Below are 7732 nucleotides of genomic sequence, written 5' to 3'. Positions count from 1 at the left end.
CCCCCCCCCCCCCCCAAAAAAAACCATAGTTTTATAGTCAGGATGATTATTTTAAAAGATGATTATCCTTTTATGAAGTTTTTTTTAGAAGAAGAAGAAACTCTAAACTAATATTGAAACTTTTGTGAGATTGTCACAAAACTCTGTTAGATGAGTAGCAACGGCATAGACTGATAAAACTACAGGCCACTTCCTTTGCTTAAAACTTCATCTTTAGTTGCGATTCCCAGGGCAGCAACCTCTCTTGAGTTTCCTTCTTCCTCATGGAGTATATGGTGCTATATTTACAGCTGCTAAACTCCTTGGCCAGTCAGTATCTTTCAATACCTAGCCAAACCTTTTCCCACCTTTAGCATCCACCACTGCCCCTTACCAAGACTCCACTCTAGCTAAACTACCTTCTCATGTCTAAGACATAAAGTACACATTTCTGAAAGTCTTTCTAAATGCCATTATTTTTAAAATACAATTCACATAACTGAAATTCACCATTTTCACCATTTTATTATTTATTTTGAGACAAGGTCTCGCTCTGTTGCCCAGGCTCAAGTGCAATCCAGCTGGTGCAATCACGGCTCACTGCAGCCTCAACCTCCAAGACTCTAGTGATCCTCTCACCTCAGCTCCAAAATAGCTGAGACTAAAGGCACATGCCACCACGCCTAGCTAATTTTTGTACTTTTTAAATAGAGACAGGGTTTCAAATGTTGCCCAGGCTGGTCTCAAACTCCTGGACTCATGTAATCTTCCTGTTTCGCCCTCCCAAAGGGCTAGATTTACAGGTATGAGCCACTGCACCTGGGCTTTAACCATTTTAAGTGTACAATTTAATGACATTTAGTACATTCACAGTGTAGTACAACCAACATTACTATCTAGTTCCAGAACATTTTCATCACTCCGAAAGGAAACCCTGTATTCATCAAGCAGTCACTGCCCACATTCCCTCCTCAACCCCGGAAAACCACATCTGCTTTCTGTCTCTATGGATTTGCCTATTCTGAATATTAAATGAAACCACATAATATGTGGCCTTTGTGTCTAGTTTCCTTCATTTAACAAAACGTTTTCAAGGTTTATCCATGTTGGAGCATGTTATCAATACTTCCTTCTTTTTATAGCTAAATAATATTCCACTGTGTGGTATACACACATACAATGGAACACTATTCCATCTTTAAAAAGAAGGAAATCCAGCCAGATGTGGTAGCTCACAACTGTAATCCAAGCACTCTGGAAGGAAGGCCAAGGTGGGAGGAACACTTGAGCCCAGGGTTCAGGAGTTCCAGACTAGCCTAGGACACATAGTGAGACCCCATCTCTATTTTTTTTTTTTTTTAAAGAGACCTCCTGTCATTTGCAGCAACACAGATGAACCTGGAGGATATTATGTTAAGTGAAATAAGCCAGGCCCAGAAAGACAAATAGGACACAATCTCACTTATATGTGGAATCTTAAAAAGTTGAATTCATAGAAGTAGAGAATAGAATGGTGGTTACCAGAGGATAGAGGTGAGGAGTTTAGGGAAAGTTAGTCAAAAGGTACATAATTTCAGTTAGGAAGAATGAGTTCAAGAACTTCAGCTGCAAAACATGCTTACTATAGTTAATAACAATGTATTGTATTCTTGCAAATTGCAAAGAGACTAGATAAGTGTTCTCACAACCAAAACACAAGTATGAGAAGTCATGCTTACCTTAATTAGCTTGATTTAAGCCATTCCACAATGAATACATATTTCAAAAGAATACACTGTACATGATAAACATATCCAATTTTTACTTGTTAATTAAGAAAAAAAGGTAAGTGCCAATTCAATGGCAGGGATATCTGTCCTTTCGATTTATTAATTTATCCCCAGTGCCCATAAGAGAACATAGCATGTAGGTTGGCACCCAATAAATCTTTGTTGAATGAACAGATATTGGGCCTACAATCTGTTGCTGAGAAGAGGTTGCCACATTAGATGGATCATGGACAGGATAGTTTCTCACAGTTCCACCTGGCTCACTTTATTTCCCCTCTCTGGTCTCTCTGGTCTCTCCAGACTTTTGAACTTGTGACTCCTCTTCTTTCTTTGCTTCCTGGTCACTTACTTCCTGGCATCATATTAATCTTTTCATTGGTATAATATTCAAAAAAGCCTAAGTTATCACTGCAGTCCATGTAAATCACCTCCTATTCGTCTCCTTTTCCTCCCAGGGACAATCCCCATACACACAGTAGAAACTCCATAAACAGGCACTAAAGAGCTCCTCTGGCATTCTGCCAAACCTGTTTCCTCTTAGCTTCTCCCTATACTCCTCCATTGTCAGTGACTGGACACCATACAGGAAAGCCTGTTTCTCTCTTCTCTGGCACCTTGCAGACATGACACAATGAACAACATTCAATGTGATGACTTCAATGATCACTGAAAGATATCTCTGCATCTCCCTTCAGCTTTAGTCCAGAAAATTTTAAGAGACTGTTTTCAAGGTGGAGACTTCATAGCTCCCCAAATTGTTCTTTTAAACATCTCAATAGTACTAAAACACTTTTTGTGAAGCTGTTTCAGATTGTTAATTGTAAAAATGTTATCTTTTATGTGTTGTCTGAAATGCTACCATTTTTGCTATAGTTGCCTAAAACCTGATTGTGGCATCACATTTGTTACCTAAGTATGTAAGATAATTGATTCCAGAGGCTGAAACGCCTTTCATCTTGTTTCCATTCTGTTCTGTTTTAGTCTTTAATGACTCATCTTAAACTGCACCTTAACTTGTAATTTATCTCATTCCTTTCAGAAGCAGGAGAATAATTTTGTTGTTGTTGTTGCGTGCTTTTTAAGATAGGGTCTTGCTGTCGCTGGGGCTGGTGTGCAGCAGCATCATCATGGCTAACTGCCTCAAGCTCTTGAGCTCAAACGGATCCTCCTGCCACAGCCTCCTGAGTAGCTGGGACTATACGGCATATACCACTGTGCTTGGCTAATTTTTAAAAATTTTTTGTAGGCCAGGTGCGGCGGTGGCTCACGCCTGTCATCTCAGCACTTTGGGAGGCCGAGGAGGGCGGATCATGAGGTCAGGAGATAGAGACCATCCTGGCTAACATGGTGAAACCCCGTCTCTAATAAAAATACAAAAAGAAAATTAGCTGCACATAGTGGCAGGTGCCTGTAGTCCCAGCTGCTCCAGAACCCGGGAGGCAGAGCTTGCAATGAGCCGAGATGGCACCACTGCACTCCAGAATAAAATAAAATAAAACAAAATATTTCTAGAGTTGGGGGTGTAGCTATGTTGGCCAGGCTGGTCTCAAACTCCAGAGCTCAAGCAATTCCTTCCACCTCAGCCTCCCAAAGTCCTGGGATTACAGGTGTGAGCCACTGTACTCAGCCCTGTTTTTTTTTAATCAAAATTCCTCCAGGAATTTTCTGCTTCGTATTATGTGAAACTTCACCACTATCCTCCCCAAAACAGTAAATGTACAATGGTGGACATGCAGTGAGAAACTCCATTAATGTGCCAGGCATTGGAGGCTCATGCCTGTAATCCCAGCACTTTGGGAGGTCAAGGCAGGTGGATCACTCAAGGTCAGGAGTTCGAGACCAGTCTGGCTAACATAACAAAACTCCATCTCTACTAAAATACAAAAATTAGCCAGTTGTAGTGGTGCACACCTGTAATTCCAACTACTCAGGAGGCTGAGGCACAAGAATCACTTGAACCTAGGACGTGGAGGTTGCAGTGAGCCGTAATCACACCATTGCACTCCAGCCTGGGTGACAGAGTGAGACTCTGTCTAAAAAAAAAAAAAGACACTCCATTAATGATGGCTGCTATTTTTGTAATGATCAGAGACTACTCATTACCGTAGAGCTGTCTGGCAGCCTGGGCAAAGGCACTGGGCCCAGAAAGTGTGCCTGAAGAATGCCTGCCTGTTTTACAATCTTGCTTAGGATCTTCCCTGGCCTAAGCTGCTGGGTCTACATTACATGGAAAGACAAGAAAACAGGAGCTGGGGGAATGGTGCTGGAAAGAAACAAGAGCACACTTTTGGATAACTTCCAGAAAAAAGTGGGTATAGACTGGGAGAGAAGGAGGATTCTATAACTAAAGTCTTCCTGCAATTTTAACAAATTTGGAGGGCATGTTATTCAGCAGTTTTTGTGTTGAGAAACAAATACCTAATAATATCATGCTCCTAAATTCATTGTCATTTCATTTTTCTAAGATCATATACAGGATTACATTTAACATTTGAGATCTTACACAGATGCCTTAAAATTAACAAACTATCATCCTTTGGTAAAACTCAAACTCTATTATCACCGGAAGCACTATATTTGTTCAACTGTGCTTGCGATATCAGAATAGCCAGTTACCTTTTCTTTGGAGGGTAGGCCAAAAATTCTGATCGATTTACCAATGGATCTTCATCTGCTGCAATTGTGAAAGCTTGTTCGTCTTAATTCGGTTCAGATCTACAAAAACAGAAAAAAGGCAAATGGATGAACCAGTGGATGGACAAAGCTAATCAGAAACATACAGTCTCATTGGTTGCCAGATATTCCAAAATTATATGTGCTTTGAGATGTCAAACTGTTAAATTTCAAGACATTTTACCAATTTTATAACAAATGTGATTTGCGTGTGTGTGTGTGTGTGTGTGTGTTTTACAATGAACTTAATTGGCTATATTTACAATAAACTAAGAACAAATGACTATTCAATATGTACACAGCCTCCTGGGGCTTAAAATCATTGTATGTAATTTGCACTAATGAGTTTCCACTTAATTTTTAAAATGGCGATTCAGAAAGACTGCTCCTATGAAACTTGTCAAATCACAGATTTTAAAAATACAGATTGAATAAGATTATTATTTGGAGAGCTCACGCTATTCTTCATCATTTCAGCAGTTTATAAAAGCAATTTTAATACTTCAACAGGAAACAAAATTCAATTGAACCCTCTTCCTAAAAGCACAAGGAAACTATGTGCTCCATTATCTTCATAGTTGTGTGCATATATTTCAGGTAAAATGTGCTTTTTAATTAATTTGTAGAGGAGCAATGAGTTAAGGAGTCAAGAAATTACAGATTAACAAACCAAAGTTAGAAAATAAGCTGGTCTTCAAATCTCACATGCAGCAGAAGAGAAAAAGCAGCAAACATGGGCAATGACACAGCTATGGGGCAGATGTTGTCAAGGTATAAAGCACAAGACAGGCTGAGCTCATATGAAAAATTCACTATTCATATACTTCTCTCCCTGTAATCCTCACTGGCTATAAAGCAAGATATGGAGGAGGTAATATTGCTTTGCTCAATTTTTATTTATTTTCATGTACTCTAAAATGGTAACCAAATATTTCTATGGCCTGAGATCCTAAGATAGGAATAAAGCATCTCTGAAAATCAGTGGCTGAAATTATATGCCATGTTTTGAACATTTATTCATAATTATCTTTATTAGGTTTTAAGTTATTTCCAGGTCATATTGCTTCCCTCTCCCTTTTAAAAGTGTCAATTTTATTCACTCAAAATGCTATTCGGTAATGCTTGCTACAATCGTTTTTTTTTTTTTTTTTGTTTTTTTTGAGACGGAGTCCTCACTCTGTCAGCCAGACGGAGTGCAGTGGCCAGATCTCAGCCTCACTGCAAGGCTCCCGCCTGCCCGAGTTCACGCCATTCTGCCTGCCTCAGCCTGCCCGAGTAGGCATGGGACTACAGGGCGGGCGGCCCCACGCTCGCCCGGTTAGTGTTTGTTTTTTGTATTTTTAGTACAGAGACGGGTTTCACGTGTATAGCCAGGAGGGTCTCGATCTCCCTGACCTCGTGATCACGCCGTCTCCGGCCTCCCAAAGTGCTGGGATTACAGGCTTGAGCCACCGCGCCCGGCCTCCTACAATCTTTATAAACCAGATGTTTCTCTTCAGATTTCTAATTCCTTCCCAGTCTCCTTTCTTTTTAAAAATTTCTCTGATTTCCATTTTAGTACTCCTTTTCTGCCTTACTTCCAATAAAAGCTGCTTTCTTGTTTAACATGTCTGTCCTGAGCCAAAATCCTTTTCTTTGAATCCTAAATACTTCATAGCTATGCAAAAATCACTCAAAGCTAATTACAAATTGCCATGATAGAGGCAGTCAATAAAGACATTATGTTCACGATAAGCATTCACCACCCTGATGGTGATTCCTTCAGAGTAGACAGAAGGTGAAGGCAGAACAACACTAACATCAGATTAGACTCCGTACTTGATCTTATTTTACTAGGTCAAGCCATTTTTCAGTTTTCCATCTGGACACTGCTGCTCCTTCTCCAAAGTATCCAAGGAAGTCATCAGATTCAGAATACTATGAAATCTCCTTCAGGATAGTTTTGGTTTTAAAAGAATTCATCACTTAATAGTTGCATACTGTAAAAATGCTTTATAGGAAATCCAATTCTTAGAGAAAATGATAGTTGCAGTTACTAAAATAAACATTTAAAACAGTAACTTCTCTACTTAGAATAGGGGTCAAAAGCCTTTCTTTAGTAGGGGGAAAAATCTATTATATGCTTGTATGTATTCTCTCATTTGATCTTCTAATAACCCTGTGTTCAAAAGAGCTGTTACTATGATCTCCATTTTACTGCTGAGGAAACAGACTGAGAAAGGTCATAATTTGCTTAATATTACCCAGCAAACAAGTGGTGTGAAACTAACTAGAATCCAGGCCTTTGGTGATATTTAGTTCCCTTTCCAGTATACCAAACTGCCTCAATGGCAACTTAATTTTGTTTTGCAAAGAGAAATGGTTAAAAAGAAATCATTTTAAAGAGACTTGGAAAATTTTCTTAGAATCATTAAACTTGATACCTTTTACTCATTCAACGACTACTATGTAATAAGCATTCAACAAATATAATTTTTAAAAAGATTTGTTTAAATGATGGTCAGTTAGCAGTGGGAGAGAAAGAAAGAAGACATAACTTGAAGCATAAGTTTATCAACTCTTTTTTTTTTAAGGGTGAGGGAGATAAAGACATCTTTCTCCTAGAGGAGCTCCCTAGCCTATGTTGACCCTTTTTTCTAAGAACTATGTAATTCTCAACTCCATGCCAAGTCATACTTGTACTATGGGGCTCCCATCTTTTTTTTTTTTTTTTTTGAGACGGGGTCTCCCTCTGTCGCCCAGGCTGGAGTGCAGTGGCCGGATCTCAGCTCACTGCAAGCTCCGCCCCCCGGGTTTACGCCATTCTCCTGCCTCAGCCTCCCGAGTAGCTGGGACTACAGGCGCCCGCCACCTCGCCCGACTCCTTTTTTGTATTTTTTAGTAGAGACGGGGTTTCACCGTGTTAGCCAGGATGGTCTCGATCTCCTTACCTCGTGATCCGCCTGTCTTGGCCTCCCAAAGTGCTGGGATTACAGGCTTGAGCCACCGCGCCCGGCCTACTCCCATCTTTGTCAAAGCTGGACACAGGACACAAACTGAGACAGTCAATGTGTTCTTCTTAGAACGAGAAATTGAGATGAAGAGGGTCTAGTCTGGTGGAGGCTGCAAGCTACCTCTAAGTGCTGTTTCAGTCTATAGGAAAAAGACAGTCAGCAAAGAGAGAATGAAAGAATGAATGTGCTGCTCAGAGTGAATCTGACCCAAGAGGTCACTAATCTCCCGTTTCTCCCAGGAGAAAAAACGAGAGAGAAAAAGAGAAAAAGACAGAGAGAGAGAGAAATGAGAGAGAGAGAAGGAAGGAAGGAAGGAAG

General features: G+C 40.1%; 1 long non-coding RNA gene across 1 annotated transcript in view; it reads right to left on the bottom strand.

Moving 5' to 3' along the window:
• Nucleotides 1-4369: 4369 nt before the first annotated feature.
• LOC108531524 (uncharacterized) overlaps nt 4370-7732 on the bottom strand; it is a 34769-nt gene continuing 31406 nt past the window's right edge. Inside the window, exon 3 of the long non-coding RNA XR_001886184.1 lies at nt 4370-4463. This is a non-coding gene — a long non-coding RNA (uncharacterized LOC108531524). The remainder of the gene's footprint in view (nt 4464-7732) is intronic.

Source organism: Rhinopithecus bieti, unplaced genomic scaffold (assembly GCF_001698545.2).
Source record: "Rhinopithecus bieti isolate Rb0 unplaced genomic scaffold, ASM169854v2 scaffold_8601, whole genome shotgun sequence".
NCBI classification, from domain to species: domain Eukaryota; kingdom Metazoa; phylum Chordata; class Mammalia; order Primates; family Cercopithecidae; genus Rhinopithecus; species Rhinopithecus bieti.
This window is presented reverse-complemented; position numbering and strand designations above follow the sequence as displayed.